The sequence below is a fragment of the Panthera pardus genome, unplaced genomic scaffold, assembly GCF_024362965.1.
Source record: "Panthera pardus isolate Hobbes unplaced genomic scaffold, ASM2436296v1 HiC_scaffold_17, whole genome shotgun sequence".
NCBI classification, from domain to species: Eukaryota; Metazoa; Chordata; class Mammalia; order Carnivora; family Felidae; genus Panthera; species Panthera pardus.
The window spans coordinates 38106946-38124858 of NW_026526732.1; the positions used below are offsets into that span (position 1 = coordinate 38106946).

General features: G+C 35.7%; 1 long non-coding RNA gene across 1 annotated transcript; it reads left to right on the plus strand.

Annotated features, from left to right (window-relative positions):
• The first annotated feature begins 12966 nt into the window (after nt 1–12966).
• On the plus strand, nt 12967–15594 carry LOC109248541 (uncharacterized). The gene is made up of 2 exons (XR_002072108.2): nt 12967–13118; nt 15393–15594. It is a non-coding gene; the product is annotated as an uncharacterized LOC109248541 (long non-coding RNA).
• The last annotated feature ends 2319 nt before the right edge of the window (nt 15595–17913 follow it).

Here is a 17913-nt window from a genome sequence, read left to right on the forward strand (position 1 = left end):
TGACCTGAGTCGAAGTCAGACACTTAACCGACCGAGCCACCCAGGTACCCCAAGAAGGTGATTTTAATGGCAAGTGGGAGAAAAATACCTGTATACCAAGTTAAAAATAATATGACTCCAAGAATATTGAAAACATGTAAATACACATACACACACTCACACACACACACACACACACACACACACACACTACATTGGGAAGAAATATACCAAAAATGAACTTAGTTTTAGAAAATGGGAATATAGATAATATTTTTTATTATTTTAAATGTCCAGTTTTCTACAATAAGCTTACTTAAAAAAAGAAATGATGAGATATTTCATATTTTAGCTAATTGATTTTATATAGTTGAAAATGTTTACAGAATAAATTTCATTTAAATATTTCCCTAAGAAAACTATTTACATTAGAAAAACTTTTAAAAATAATTGATAATACTTTCTGATATTCAACAGAATCTTGGAAAATAATTTGATTTTGCTTTTCATATGTTGTACTAATGCACACATATGGAGTCTGTTACTACATAATGTATTCCTCTGAACTAACATTTTTGAATATTTTTTTAAGTTAATTTATTTTGAGAGAGAAGTTGTGAGCAGGGGAGGGGCAGAGAGAGAGAATCCCAAGCAGGCCCCACACTGTCAGCATGGAGCCTGATGCAGGACTCAAACTCATGAACCGTGAGATCATGACCTGAGCTTTGAAATAGGACACCATATTCCAAAACAAATGGACTTTGCTATGAAATATTAAGTGGAAATAAAAATCAAAACTTGGGGCAAAAACTACATTGCTAACAATAATTTTTCTATGGCCCCTGTTTTTACACTAAGAACAACTGCCACTAGCACATGATTTGGAATAGAACAGGGCAAAAGAGAAATACTTAAATTTAAAAATTTTACTCAGCTGGTAACATCAAATCATCAGGATTTTTTTTCCTCTTAATTTAGTGACTTCAGGAAGTTTTCAAATTGACACTGCTGTCCACAGATAAATTATTAAGGATTCTGTGAGAAAATGATATGACATCAATTGGCTAATTGTCAAGAAAAGGAGAGTAAACTAAGTACTTCTTTCCAGGTAAAATTTTTTTGTCTTCTATCCCTAAAACAGCCACATTTTTCTGGTGGGAAAAAAAAAAAAAGAATTTTTAAGCAAATGTGAAAAATCCCAACATAATTTATTATTTAGCAATTTTTATTAGAAAGTAAGCGGGAAGGGTGCCTGTGCCTGGGTGGCTCAGTTGGTTAAGCATTCAACTCTTGATTTGAACTCAGGTCTTGATCTCAGGATCTGTGAGTTCAAGCCCCACATTGGGTTCTGTCCTGACAGCGCTGGGCCTCATTGGGATTCTTTCTCTCCCCGCTCTCTCTGCCCCTGCCCTGTTCACGTTCTCTCTCTCTTTCCCAAAATAAGCAAACTTAAAGAAAGAAAGAAGGAAGGAAAGAAAGAAAGAAAGAAAGAAAGAAAGAAAGAAAGAAAGAAAGAAAGAAAGAAAAAGAAGGAAAGGAAGAAAGGAAGAAAGGAAGGAAGGAAGGAAGGAAGGAAGGAAGGAAGGAGAAAAAGAAAGAAAGAAAGAAAGAAAGAAAGAAAGAAAGAAAGAAAGAAAGAAAGAAAGGAAGGAAGGAAGGAAGGAGGGAAAGCTAGGATGAAGTGAAAGAAATAATACACCTCCCTTCTTCCACTTCAGGCTTCTCTGTTGGGATCAGGCATAGGACTGGGAGAAAGAAGCTTAATATTGGGTAAAAGTTTAAAATTTTTATTATTTCTCTGGACTGAATTGTAATGATGGGTAATTATGAGACTAGACTAGATTTTTTTATCATCAAAATAGAGGGTTTTTGAGTTTATTACCGAAGAGAGGCAGTAAAATCCTGAGATTTCCATTTAAGAATAAAGGAACAGGTTTGGAGGGAAACAGGAGGAAGAATAAAGTTAGTTTCTGCTTACACTCCATCAAGTCTTTCTTGTTCAATAATCTTAAGTCATTTACCCCCCAAAAATTATCAAAATAACTATAATTTGTGCTTACCATGTACTCAGAACTGCTCTCAATACCAAACACACGTGTGCTCATTTAATCTTCTCTAGAATTCTAGAGGTAATTACTATTGTTATCCTCACTTACAGAGAAGGAAAGAGAGACCCAGAAGTAACTTTCTAAAATTTACACATTTAGTGGAGATGAGATGTGATTTATCACAGCAAAAACCTGGGAACAACATAAAATGTCCAGTTAATTAAACGTAGTCTGTCCATGGGCAGCCATGCACTCACTTAAAGCAATGATTTTAACCACCAGGTAGAAATATGTAAAACTATAGCTTAATATGGTCAAGGAAAACCTTTAAAATATTCTATTACTGGTGGTTTAGTTTATACATATTTTGTTAAAAATAAAGTTTACAAAAAATGGCTAGAACAAAAATCACAGAGTGTGAATGAAGGGTATTAATTTTGAGGGTGATTTTTTCCCTCTGTAATTCCTATTTATTTTAAGTGGTAACATTGCATCTCTATTGAAAGAATAAATTAATAAAATGGAAAAAGTAATCCACTTGAAACTTTTTATCAAAACTAGTCAAGTAGTTTATGTTTTAAAATTTGACTTAAGCTAGGTTTTTAGTATTATGAGACTAGAAATGACAATAACAAAATTGTCTTACTCAATATTGAAAATTAATTTTTAATATGGCCATATACTTAAAGTTGATCTTCTGTGAGCACATCTGTATTTGAGCAAGAACAAAAGAGGAAGCAGAAGTGTGGTACATACCCCCTTTCCTTAAGGCCAGTATGCAAAAGCTACACATACCACATCACATCTATTCCTTTGAAGAGAACTCTGATACGTGATGATACCAAAATGTACACTGAGGTAGAAAATTGGGCTACAATGTGCCCAGCTAAAAATCAAGGAATGTATAATAACTGGCAACCTTTGACACAGAAGGTCTTAGTGAGAGCCAATATAATTTGAAATTAGAAGGGGGTTTGAAGTCAAATAAACTAGAATCTGAGTACAGGTCTATCTTAGCTTTGAGACCTTAAACAAGTGGCTTATTCTCTCTAACCATGATTTATACTATCTGAAAAGGGGGAAATACCTAATATTATGACTAGAGTATACATTTGTCCATATAATATATAACTGTATAGTATAGTTTTGGCTGCCTTCCTATTTTGGCAGGAAATAATTGTTGTGAGTCTTATAAAGCTGTCATCACACTATGTGACACATGTTTGTTTCCATCAAGCACTCCTATTATAATTTGTTATTATGTTCTACAAGTTATCTTCTGACCAAAAATTAATCATTCAATTCTACGATTAGTTCAATTATCATACACCAAACATAAAGATGTAGTTTTTGTGTTTTTTGTTTTTAAGTAGAGTCTGCACCCAATGAGACACTTGAACTCATGACCCTGAGATTAAGAGTCACATGCTCTACTGACTGAGCCAGATAGGAGCCCCCATAAAGATGTATTTAAAAAAAAAATTTTTTTTTGCATTTGACTACAAGCAGGTAATGAAAACAGTATCCTTGTAATATCCTCCAAAACCCAAGCTTCTATTCTTTCTACCCATCTACCTCTGTACATAAATTTCTAATGCAAAATTAGGGAACATGTAAAGAAACTAAAAAGCAGCAGCAAGCACAAGAGAAGTAATAGATATCTGAAGTAGATCCTCAAAAACACCAGATAAAAAAATAATGGACAATAGAATATAAAATAAATACGTTTAATTTTTTTCAATTAGAAACTAAGTCATTACAAAAATTAAGCCAGCCATATTTTTCAAAAATAATATGGACGATTAATAAATTTAAAGAGTATTATTTCAAATTAAATGATTCATTATACAAGGGATTAGAAACAGTAAAATAGGAAAGTAGCGACTTGTAAATTGAGGAAATTACAAAGTGATGGAAAATATGAAAGATAATTTTTTAAATAAGGAGGAAAAAAAATAGGAGTTCAGGAGGAAAGCATAGACAGAATGGAAGAAAAGAAATATTCAACAAATAATGGCTAGTATTTTCCAGAACTGAATTTTTTTTACTTTCAAGCAACATTATGCATCTCAAGCAGGATAAACAAAATAAAATCCATGCCTCGAAACAAGTTAGAAAAATTCCTGGATACCACTGACAAAGGAAATATGTTAAATGCATCTAGAGATTCACCACAGCCTTCAAAAGATGAAAAACAAACTGAGGATATAAGTAACTATAGTTTGTTAGAGAAGTCAAAAGATAATGGAATAACAACTTCAAACTACTTAAGCTAATTAGACTTAACATAGAATTTTATACCTAAACTATCATTCCAAAATGAGGGCAATATAAAAGAAATTTTCAAACAAAAAAATGATCATTACCCTCAATAGGTTTTACAGAGACAATGTCTAAAGTATGCCTTTCAGGAAAAAAAGAAATTCAAAACAGAAAAAAGAAATTGGGTGATTACACAAGTGAGTAAATCTAAGCAAACACTGATTCTGTAAGATAATAATAATATTCAATTTGGGAGAATTTGAGGGAAGTTAAATCCTCAACAATGGTGACACCTGAGGTAGGAGGAAGAATGATCAGAATGAAAATAGTGTGATGTTCTTCTATTTGGGGGAAGGAAAGTAAAAATAATGGTAACTATATTAAGTATGTATATAAAATATTAAAGGATTAAAAAAGGAATAGAAGATATAACTTCCACCAAAAAAAAAAAAAAAAAAAAAAAAAGCAGAGAATCTGGGAGGCAGGAGTCAATATGTGGAACAGCATGGAAGCTTTTTGTGTGGCTCACATCCATGAAATACAGCCAGACCAACACTAAACCATCCTACACACCTAGAAAACTGATTGGAGGATTAACACAACAATCTGCACAACCTGAACCACAGAATTCAGCAGGTATGTGGCGCGGAGAGCTGAACTTGGGGAGCAAGAAAACCTGAAAGGTAGGGAACTGCTTTTGTGGGCAGAGAGAGGACAGAGACTGGGGTGGGGGGGGAACATACGGGAAAAGCACCCCTTCCCAAAAGCAGCTGGAGAGAAAGTGGAAAATTGGAAACAGCCACAGGGACTGAACTAAAAAGGGAGAAAGGAGAAAGGAGAGGGTTTAAATTCCATTAAGACTGTAAACAAGGGGAGCACAAAGGCTGCAACTCCGCAGCTCGATACCTGGCGGTGCTCTGGTGGGAAGAGCAAATCCCCAGGAACAGAGTGGGGTCAGGGAGGTTCTCAGGCCACACGGGGAAAAGCAGTTCCATTGCTGGAAGGTCATTTGGTAGAGACTGTTGAAGCCACCTGGTCCCAGCAGACCCCGGAAGGCAGCCACATTCACTGGTTCTGGTGCAAGGTCATTAAGGGTGAAGCCTGGTGCCAGATGTGTGTTGTGATTTTCCATAATCCCTGAAATGCTGCAGCTACACTGTCTCGTGAACATTTTCTGGGACAGGCTGGCACCTGGCTGCAGTCTCGGGGCACCGGGAACAACAGGGTCCAGTGGGCATTCTTGGGTGCAGCCAATATTCAGCCTTGCTCATTCAGCCATTGCTCAGTGAGACCCTCCCACAGAGGGGTGGCACAGGTCACAGCCGCAGTCCATCAGAAATTAGGGGCCGGGAAAAACAGCCGCATCTGAGACAAAACTTGTGAGAGAGGTACTGCCTAGGGCCTGGTCACGGAGACTGAAAAAGCAGGGAGTAGACAAGAGCTGAAGACAGAGGACGGGTGCGCGATTGCTGATCCGGGAGAACAGACTGGGTAGCTGGGTGGCACCATTTTCACAGCTCCCGCGCATGCGCATACACACCTACAAGTTCCGCAACAATCCACCCCAGAGGGCTAGCAGTGCCGTCTAGTGGAGAGAGAGCTGTTACACCAAGCCCCGCCCAACTGGGCCAACTTCGCTTTTCAAGAACACAAGTTTCACTGTGGGCTTAATTTATGGACTATAAAGAGATACATAGACTGACTTCTAGGGGAAAACAAAGCAATTTCAGTCCTACTTCAATCTGTTAGCAGGTTCATCTATTCAGTTTTCTTTCTTTTTTTTTCTTTTCTTTTTTCTTTTTTTTTTCTTTCACAATTCTTTTCTTTTTCTTGAACACAAAAAGAAAAATTCATTTTTATTTTTGACTTTTATTAAACATATCTTTCTTTAATTTTTATTACTATATTTTTTACTTTTCTGTAATTTTTTTTCAAATTCTACTTTACTTCCATCATTTTATTTCAGTCTACTTCAGTGTATTCACCTTTTCAAATTTTCAATTTCCTTTTTTTATTTTCTTTTTCTTTTTCTTCTGTTTTACATTTTTCTTTTTCTTGAATGCAGAAAGAAAAATTTCATTTTTACTTTAAATTTCTATTAAAATTTTTCTTATTTATTTTCATTACTATATTTTTTGCTTTTATGTAAATTTTTTCAAATTCTATTTTACTTCCAACATTTTATTTTAGTCTACTTTAGTCTTCAGTGTATTCACCTTTCAAATTTTCAAACGATTTCTTTTTCTTTTTTTTCTTTTATTATCTTTTTTCTCGTCTTCATTTGTTTTCTTTTTTCTTAAATACAGAAAACGAAAAAAAATCATATTTATTTTTAATTTTTATTAAAAATATGGTTCTTTAAATTTTTTCTACTATATTCTTTATTTTGTGTATATTTTTTCAAATTCTATTTTACCCCCACCATCTCATTTTAGTCTACTTCAGTGTATTCATTTTTTCAAATTCTCAAACGATTTCTTTTTTTTTCTCCCCCCCACCTTTTTTTTTCTAATCTGTCAAACCAGTTTCAACACCAAGACCAAAACACACCTAGGATCTAGCATCATTTATTCGATTTGTGTGTGTGTGTGTGTGTGTGTGTGTGTGCATGTGTGTGTGTGTGTTTAATTTTTAATTTTAATATTTCTTAATTTCAATTTTTTTATTTCAATTTTTCTACCTCATTAATTCCTTTTCTCCCTTCAAAATGACAAAACGAAGGAATTCACCCCAAAAGAAAGAGCACAAAGAAATGAAGCCAGGGATTTAACCAACACAGATACAAGCAAGATGTTGGAACCGGAATTTAGAATCACGATAATAAGAATACTAGCTGGAGTCAAAAATAGATTAGAATCCCTTTCTGCAGGGATAGAAGAAGTAAAAAATAGCCAGAATGAAATTAAAAATGCTATAACTGAGCTGCAATCACAGATGGATGCAGCAGCAGCAAGGATAGATGAGGCAGAACAGAGAATCAGTGATATAGAGGACAAACTTAAAGAGAATAACGAAGCAGGAAAAAGAGGGAGATTAAGGCAAAAGAGCATGATTTCAGAATTAGAGAAATCAGTGACTCATTAAAAAGGAACAACATCAGAATCATAGGGGTCCCGGAAGAGGAAGAGAGAGAAATAGGGGTAGAAGGGTTATGTGAGCAAATCATAGCAGAAAACTTTCCTAACCTGAGGAAAGACAAAGACATCAAAACCCAGGAAGCACAGAGGACTCTCATTAGATTCAACAAAAACCGCCCATCAACAAGGCATATCATAGTCAAATTCACCAAATATTCAGGCAAGGAGAGAATCATGAAAGCAACAAGGGAAAAAAAGTCCCCAACCTACAAGGGAAGACAGATCAGGTTTGCAGCAGACCTATCCACAGAAACTTGGCAGGCCAGATAGGAGTGGTGGGATATATTCAATGTGCTGAATCAGAATAATATGCAGCCAAGAATTCTTTATCCAGCAAGGCTGTCATTCAAAATAGGAGGAGAGATAAAAACTTTCCCAGACAAACAAAAATGAAAGGAGTTTGTGACCACTAAACCACCCTGCAAGAAATTTTAAGGGGGACTTTCTGAGGGGAGAAAAGATGAAAAAACATATATATACATAAATACCAAAAGCAACAGAAGATTAGAAAGGACCAGAGAACACCACCAGAAACTCCCAACTCTGTAAGCATCATAATGGCAATAAATTCATATCTTTCAGTACTCACTCTAAATGTCAATGGACTCAATGCTCCAATCAAAAGACATAGGGTAACAGAATGGATAAGAAAACAAGATCCATCTATATGCTGTTTACAAGAGACCCACTTGGAACCTAAAGACATCTTCAGATTGAAAGTAAGGGGATGGAGAACCATCTATCAGGCTAATGTCGACCAAAGAAAGCCGGAGTAGCCATACTTATATCAGACAATCTAGACTTTAAAATAAAGACTATATCAAGAGATGCAGAAGGGCATTATATCATAATCAAGGTGTCTATCCACCAAGAAGACCTAACAATTGTAAACATTTATGCACCAAAGGTGAGAGCACCCAAATATAAAATCAATTAATCACAAACATAAAGAAACTCAACGATAGTAATACCATAATAGTAGGAAACTTCAACACCCCACTCACAACAATGGACACATCATCTAACCAAAAACTCAACAAGGAAACAATGGCTTTGAATGACACACTGGACCAGATGGGCTTAACAGATATATTCAGAACATTTCATCCTAAAGCAGCAGAATATACATTCTTCGCCAGTGCACATGGAACGTTCTCCAGAATAGACCACATACTGGGACACAAATCAGCCCTAAGTAAGTACAAAAAGATCGAGATCATACCATGCATATTTTCAGACCACAACGCTATGAAACTTGAAATCAACCACAAGAAAAAATTTGGAAAGGTAATAAATAATTGGAGACAGAAGAACATCCTACTAAAGAATGAATGGGCCAACCAAGCAGTTAAACAGGAAATTAAAAAGTATATGGAAGTCAATGAAAATGATAACACCACAACCCAAAACCTCTGGGATGCAGCAAAGGTGGTCATAAAAGGAAAGTATATAGCAATCCAGGCCTTCCTAAAGAAGGAAGAAAGATCTCAGATACACAACCTAACCTTACACCTTAAGGAGATGGAAAAAGAACAGCAAATAAAACCCAAAACCAGCAGAAGACCGGAAATAATAAAGATTGGAGCAGAAATCAATGCTATCGAAACCAAAAAAAACAGTAGAACAGATCAATGAAACCAGAAGCTGGTTCTTTGAAAGAATTAACAAAATTGATAAACCACTAGCCAGTTTGATCAAGAAGAAAAAGGAAAGGACCCAAATAAATAAAATCAAGAATGAAAGAGGAGAGATCACAACAAACACAACAGAACTAAAAACAATGATAAGAGAATATTATGAACAATTATATGCCAATAAAATGGGCAATCTGGAAGAAATGGACAAATTCCTAGAAACATATACACTACCAAAACTGAAACAGGAAGAAAGAGAAAATTTGAACAGACCCATAACCAGTAAGGAAATTGAATTAGTAATCAAAAATCTGCCAAAAACCCAAAGTCCATGGCCACATGGCTTTCCAGGGGAATTCTACCAAACATTTAAGGAATAGTTAACACCCATTCTCTTGAAGCTATCCAAAAAATAGAAATGGAAGGAAAACTTCCAAACTCAATGAAGCCAGCATTACCTTGATTCCAAAACCAGACAGAGACCCCACTAAAAAGGAGAACTGTAGACCAATTTTCCTGATGAACATGGATGCAAAAATCCTCAATAAGATATTAGCCAACTGAATCCAACAATACATTAAAAAAAATTATTCACTACGACCAGGCAGGATTTATACCTGGGATGCAGGGCTGGTTCAATATCTGCAAAAACAATTAATGTGATTCATCACATCAATAAAAGAAAGGACAAGAACCATATGATCCTCTCAATAGATGCAGAGAAAGCATTTGACAAAATACAGCATCCTTTCTTGATAAAAACCCTCAAGAAAGTAGGGATAGAAGGAGCATACCTCTATCACAAAAGATCATAAAAGCTATATATGAATGACCCAAAGCTAATATCATCTTCAATGGGGTAAAACTGAGAGCTTTCCCCGTAAGGTCAGGAACAAGACAGGGATGTCCACTCTTGCCACTGTTATTCAACATAGTATTGGAAGTCTTAGCCTCTGAAATCAGACAACCAAAGAAATAAAAGGCATCCAAATCGGCCAGGAGGAAGTCACACTTTCACTCTTCACAGATGACAGGATACTCTATATGGAAAACCCAAAAGATTCCACCAAAAAACTGCTAGAACTGATTCATGAATTCAGCAAAGTTACAGGATATAAAATCAATGCACAGAAATCGGTTGCATTCCTATACACCAACAATGATGTGACAGAAAGAGAAATCAAGGAATTGACCCCATTTACAGTTGCACAAAAACCATAAAATACCTAGAAATAAATCTAACCAAAGAGGTGAAAAATCTATACACTGAAAACTTACAGAAAGCTTATGAAAAAAATTGAAGAATACACCAAAAAAATGGAAAAAGATTCCATGCTCCTGGATAGGAAGAAATATTGTTAAAATGTCAATACTACCAAAAGCAATCTACGTATTCAATGCAATCCCTATCAAAGTAACACCAGCATTCCTTACAGAGCTAGAACAAATAATCCTAAAATTTGTATGGAACCAGAAAAGACCCGAATAGCCAAAGCAATCTTAAAAAAGAAAACCAAAGCAGGAGGCATCACAATCCCACACTTCAAGCTATACTGCAAAGCTGTAATCATCAAGACAGTATGGTACTGGCACAAGAACAGACACAGACCAATGGAACAGAATAGAGAACCCAGAAATGGACCCACAAACGTATGGACAACTAATCTTTGACAAAGCAGAGAATATCCAATGGAATAAACACCGTCTCTTCAGCAAGTGGTGCTGGGAAAACTGGACAGCAACATGCAGAAGTATGAACCTGGACCACTTTCTTACACCATACACAAAAATAAACTCAAAATGGATGAAAGACCTAAACATAAGACAGAAAGCCATCAAAATCCCTGAGGAGAAAGCAGGCAAAAACCTCTTTGATCTTGGCTACAGCAACGTTTTTACTCAAGACGTCTCTGGAGGCAAGGGAAACACAAGCAAAAATGAACTACTGGGACCTCATCAAAATAAAAAGTTTCTGCACAGCAAAGGAAACAATCAGCAAAACTAAAAGGCAACCAACAGAATGGGAGAAGATTGCAAACGACATATCAAGTAAAGGGTTAGTATCCAAAATCTATAAAGAATTTATCAAACTCAACACCCAAAAAAACAAATAATCCAGTGAAGAAATGAGCAAAAGACATGAATTGACACTTCTCCAAAGAAGACATCCAAATGGCCAACAGACACATGAAAAAATGCTCCACATCACTCATCATCAGGTAAATACAAATCAAAACCATAATGAGATATCACCTTACACCTGTCAGAATGGCTAACATTAACAACTCAGGCAACAACAGATATTGGCGAGGATGCAGAGAAAGAGGATCTCTTTTGCATTGTTGGTGGGAATGCAACCTGGTGCAGCCACTCTGGAAAACAGTATGGAGGCTCCTCAAAAAATTAAAAATAGAACTACCCTATGACCTAGAAATTGCACTATTAGGCATTTATCCACGGGATACAGGTGTGCCGATTCAAAGGGACACATGCACCCCCATGTTTATAGCAGCACTATCAACAATAGCCGAAGTATGGAAAGAGCCCAAATGTCCATAGATGGATGAATGGGTAAAGAAAATGTGGTATATGTATACACATGCACACACACACACACACACACACACACACACACACACACACTGGAGTACTACTCAGCAATCAAAAAGAATGAAATCTTGCCATTTGCATCTATGTGGATGGAACTGGAGGGTATTATGCTAAATGAAATGAGTCAGTCAGAGAAAGACACAAATCATATGACTTTACTCATATAAGGACTTTAAGACACAAAACAGATGAACATAAGGGAAAGGAAACAAAAATAATATAAAAACAGGGAGGGGGACAAAACAGAAGAGACTCATAAATATGGAAAACAAACTGAGGGTTGCTGGAGGGGTTGTGGGAGGGGGGATGTACTAAATGGATAAGGGGCATTAAGAATCTACTCCTGAAATCATTGCTTCACTATACGCTAACTAATTTGGATCTAAATTTTAAAAAATAAAAACTAAAATTAAAAAAAAATAAATAAACCTTTAAAAAAAAGCAGAATAGCCAAAGCCAGAAGGTTTAAACATAGCATTATTATCCAAAAGTATATGAGATAATAGAAAAAAACTTTGAAGGAGAATCAAAATAACAGTATTCTTAAAATGATTAAATGCATAAAAACTAAAGAGAAGATTACTAAACTGGAAAATAAATCTAAGAAATTATCTACATTGTGGACCAGAGATATAAAATTATAGAAATTATTACCCCAAAACCAAGAGTACACTTTACACATTGCATGTTAGTGAATTTGACAATAAAGTATATTTTAAAAATTATAGAAATTATTTAAGAGAAGTTGAGATGTTGAGGATACAATGAGAATGTCCAACATAAAGATGAGTTCCACATCAAGGGAACACAGAGAAACAGAGAGGGAATACATTTTTAAATGGCCTAGAATTTTCCAGAGTTGACAGAAGACACAAAATCTCAGATTCCTAAGGTACAAGCAGGAAAAAAAAAGAATTAATATACAACAAATGCACTGTAGTGAAACTGCAGAAAAACTTTGAAAAGGGTAGGTCCTAAGAGGAGCAAGATGAAGGGGGAAAGTTCCTCAACTTCTTTTATGAAGACAGTATACTTTTAACATAAAAACTAGATAAGGACAATAAAAGAAAGAAAAATATAAGAGGCTCTTACTTCTGAACTAGACAGAAAATTCTAAAAAAAAAACTCTTAGCAAAAGAAATCAGCAATATATGAAGAAATACATTTATCTCAGGAATGTACAGATGATTAACTTTGTAACAGCTCCTGTCCTGAGCACCCTCTGAAGGCCCACACATGAGTTATGTCTTTCACAGTGTCAGCTTTATTCAGTCATAAAGCAAGGGTAATGTAATTATAAAGCAGGCTCAGGATTCCAAACTCCGTGACATTTCACCACGTGATTAACTTGGCTTCTTACAAAGGCACATAAAGCTGAACACAAGACAAGTCACACAACAAACAAGATAACACAGCGGGTAGGAAGCTAAGGAACGAAACGTGGTGAGGTCAGTCTGGTGGGCGCACATTTGAGATAAGGCCTCGGTCCAGTCCAAGTCAGCTCTCGGCACTTACTGCTTGTTATGATCAAGTAGTGAAGGATCTCAGTTCTGTTCAGAGATCAATCAGGCAGAGCCTTTGGCGGCAGCTGCCTTTTGAAGTGGTCAGACATAGAGGGGTCAGTGTCTAAGGAATCTGACAGTTTGCTGCAAAAATCCTCTCTTTTTAAAGGGACTTAATCAGCCTTGGGCCCCTGCAGCCCTCCTCTGCTCCTGCTTGTTATCAGTTCTGGGGTATGGTCAGCTGCTGCTGGCCTTGGCGATATCTAGTAGCTGCAGTCCCCTCAAGCGCTTGAGTCATTGCTTGACACAGGCCCCTGCTTGACATGAGTGACTCCATCTTGCTCTCTACAGCTACTAATGTAAATTCGCCACACTGACATTAAAGGAGAAAAAAATCATATGAATATTTCAACGGAAGTGAAACAATTTTGATAAAATTCATCACACATGCTTAACTTAAAAAAACTACTATAAACTAGGAATAGAAGGAAACTTCCCTTCCTGATGAATGTTATCTATCAAAACCCACTGCCGATAACAAAGTCACTTTTGAAACACGATAAGAAATTCCTTGTAATTCAGAAACGAACATTTCTAGTCAGCATTACATTGGAAGATCTTTCTAGTAATGTAAGGTAAGAGTTATAAAAAATAGAGAGTAGAAGAAGCACTTGGAAATGAAGAAAGAAAACTGTCACTCTTTGTAAAAAAAAAAAAAAATTGTGAGAATCTGCAGATAATTTCAGTGAATAAAGGGCATTAGCAAGTTTTTCTAACAGCTCAGTATATAAAATCAATAGTGGTCAATACACTTGAGCAACAAACAGAAAAATGTACTTTAAAAAAGGTATCATCTACAATGCTAACAAGACTCATAAATTTCCTGAGAATAAATCAAAGAGGTGCAATATTTACAGAGAATATAGTAAAATATTATTCAAAAGCATAAAAAAGTCTTAAATAAATGCTATCACATGTTTATGAATAACAATCATAAATAAAAATAATCTGTAAAATTAATGCAGTTACAACCCACAGGATTTTTAGGGGAACTAACAAACAAATCCAAAAATTTATAGGGAAAAGTAAAGGGACAGGATAGAAACTGGGACAGAAAATAAACATATGAAAATATGCTTAAAACCACAGGAATATAAATTTAAGTAATAATGAGATATAATTTCAGAATCATCAGATTGACATAGGTATTAGGTCAGATGATAACAAATTTTTGTAAGATATGAGGAAAGGCAAATCATTTATACATTCCTGGACAGATTGTAAAAAAGCCAAACAATATGCACATACTCTACTAAACAGAAATTATTCTGGGTTCCTGCACTTGACAATTTTCACATATATACACAAAGAAATACATACAAGGATGGTCACTAAGCACGCTTTGCAACAGCAAAACTTTGGAAAAATACAAGTACCTCCCAATAACTGGCTTACTCATGCAGTGGAATAATGTATACAGCTGTTACAATTACTGAAGCAAACTTACATGTAATAATATGGATAAATCTTAACATTCTGTTGGATAAAAATAGAAGCTATAGAAACTTCCATATAGTATGATTAACACTGACATAAAAATGTTCAAATGTAAAGCAGCAGTACAGTTTTACATATATAATAACTATGTATAGCACATACCGGAATGGCACATACCAACTTCAGGGGACTGGTTGCCTCTGGAAATGGAGGGAAGGATAAGTGATGGAGCTTTAGCTGTTCCTGTTTTCTTAAAACTTCAAAAAATATACTCATGAAGATTGAAACAGGTGTGACAAAATATGAAAAGGTATTTTATATCAGTGGTGAGGACATATTTTGTATGTTGAAAATTTTAAAATATTCATACCTGTGCATAAAGCTGGATGTACATAAATTTTTATTGCCACATTGACTGTAATTTTAAAAAAAGAATTAGAATCAATTGAATATCCATAAATAGAGAAATGAGTAAGTAAATTATGGTACATCACACATAGGAATGCTATTAATAGTGTAAACCTACATGAATGTGTATTTGATTGATTGCATCGGTGGCTCCAATTCTTTACTCTTCCCATCAGTCAGGGCATTCTGCCCCATTCTTTTACTCTGGGCTCAACTACAGCACTTGCATTGGCCAAAGGAATGTTCTCAAATGTGACACAATCAGAAGTGAGAAGAATTTTTGTTCACTGTACTTGCTCTCTTGCTCCTTATAAGAACCATGAGAACACACGGAAGTTACTTTGCTGAAGAAATGTAAGGAGCGGCAGGAGAACTGAGTCATCACTGTGCTGACCATCCTGCACCAACGGCCCCCTCAGAGCCTCCAACTGACTAGAGATAGACATCTGAAACAGTTCTGCGTAGATCACTTAAGCTGCGTAGATCAGATCAATAAAAGTGCCCAGTTGATCACAGAGTTGTGAGACAAAAATTAGTTTTCAGTCTTTTCACCAAAGCAGTAAATTATAAGGAAAATTCTTTTTTTTTTTAATTTTTTAATGTTTATTTATTTTTTTTTTTTTATTTTTTTTTTTTTTAATTTATTTTTGGGACAGAGAGAGACAGAGCATGAACGGGGGAGGGGCAGTGAGAGAGGGAGACAAAGAATCGGAAACAGGCTCCAGGCTCCGAGCCATCAGCCCAGAGCCCGACGCGGGGCTCGAACTCACGGACCGCGAGATCGTGACCTGGCTGAAGTCGGACGCTTAACCGACTGCGCCACCCAGGCGCCCCAATGTTTATTTATTTTTGAGAGAGACAGAGACAGAACACAAGCTGGGGAAGAGGCAGAGAGAGGGAGACACAAAATCTGAAGCAGGCTCCAGGCTCTGAGCTGTCAGCACAGAGCCCCACGCAGGGCTGAGAGATCGTGAGAGATCGAACTGAGAGATCATGACCTGAGCCGAAGTTGGATGCTTAACTGACTAATCCACCCAGGTTCCCCATATTACAAGGAAAATTCTGATTGGAAAATGACTGTAATAGAATGTTTACAATGTCATTTTTGTACTCAGAATTTTCCCTGATAATCGATCCTTTTGATAGAAGAATAGAAATAGCATTCTTCACCATTACTTCCCCTTAAATGTCTCTTTCCCTAACTGGCTCTAAAGAGAATTGAGTATGTGCTCAGCATACAATTAAAATTTGTACCTAGAAATTTACATTTGCTCATAGTTTAGAGTTAGAAAGCCTCAGCTTACATCAGAAACAAATTTCTGTAAGGACCATTTGCTTCCAAATTATAATATTTTAACAAGCAGTTAAAGATAATTATTAACAGGGTTTTTAAATGAGTCTGAAAACAGTCTCGTCACATTAAAAATGTAAATAGATTTTACAATTGTAGAATCATAAAATTGGAAAAATCCATGAGAGATTTCTGACACCTAGTACTTAAGTTAAAATTTTAAATTAGCATTCATTTTAGGATATAAGTTAATATATGTACTTCTATTTATCTATACTATTTTATTAAGATACTGTGCTAGCCAGAGTAGAGTCATGATTTGTTTGCCAAACTTTTGCAAAACAGGTACTTTCTCAGCAAACAAATAGCAGACATGTTTTTCTGTTTAGGTAAATGTTAATAATCACAGCTGGTTTGGTAATTCAGTTATTCGGCAAAGACATTGTAAACTACTTGAAAAGAAACCATCTGGTTTGCAGTTGTAAAACTGAAACCAATTAAAACATTTAAGTGGCATTTTGTTTTTCATTTTAATCTGTAAAAATATATTTTCCAAGTTCTAATTAGTGGTTGATTTTTCTCTATTGCTTTTATAATATGAATCTGACTCTCAAATAATTTTTAAGTTCAACAAAGGTGTTCCTATCATTGATATTGTATTGGGACACCAGATAAATTAAATGATGAAGAACATAAAATGTACAGGCACACAGACACAAACAATATAGTACACAGAATTCTTATGTACCAAACATGATAAAATAAAACAAAAAGTCTAACACTTCACAAGAATTGGTTGGTTAGGTATGGCCTAAGAAGCTGATAATTTAGTTTAAGGGACTATGTCTGCTTAAAAAAAGAGAAAGAAAAATCTAGCAAGCAAGTGAGCAAGAAACAAAAAGAAAAAACATAACTCAAAGATTATAATCAGATATACTTTTCTCCCCCCCACCCACTCACCTTTCAAAATTTATTCAGTGATATGAGCTCTTCCCTTTTTGTCTCTGGAATAAAACACTGGTAGCCTCCTAACTGTTCTTCTCACTTATAGATAATAAAAAGTACAATGATCACTCTGGGTTTCAAAGCCTGCATTTGGTACTTAGAACGTCTAGTCTCATGTAATAGTCAAAGTATCCAACTTCGCTCAAAATTAGAGCTACATCCAGTCCCCAAAGTATATAGACCTGTTGTAAGAAGTCAATAAAGTGGTGAAAGTTACTCATTTTGTATCTTTTTCTCTTCTCTTAGGCCTTCAATCCTACACCTCTACCTTGCTAATTGTAATTATTGAAGCTTCCCTCTAGAGACAATATGCGAGGACAGACAAGGGATGGGCCGGAGCAAGAAAATTCATAATTGATCGCCATTGTCTTAAGTTGCTTACTATCTTTCAAGAGCTGGCAGATTTTTAAAGCTAACAGTTTCTCTTCTGGGGAACTTTTGCATTTGTTTGGAATGCCCTACCCTACCATCCTCCCTTTTGAGATGGTCTCTGTTCTGCAGTTCTCCTGACTAGGATAAACATACTTTTCTGTGGTTGCT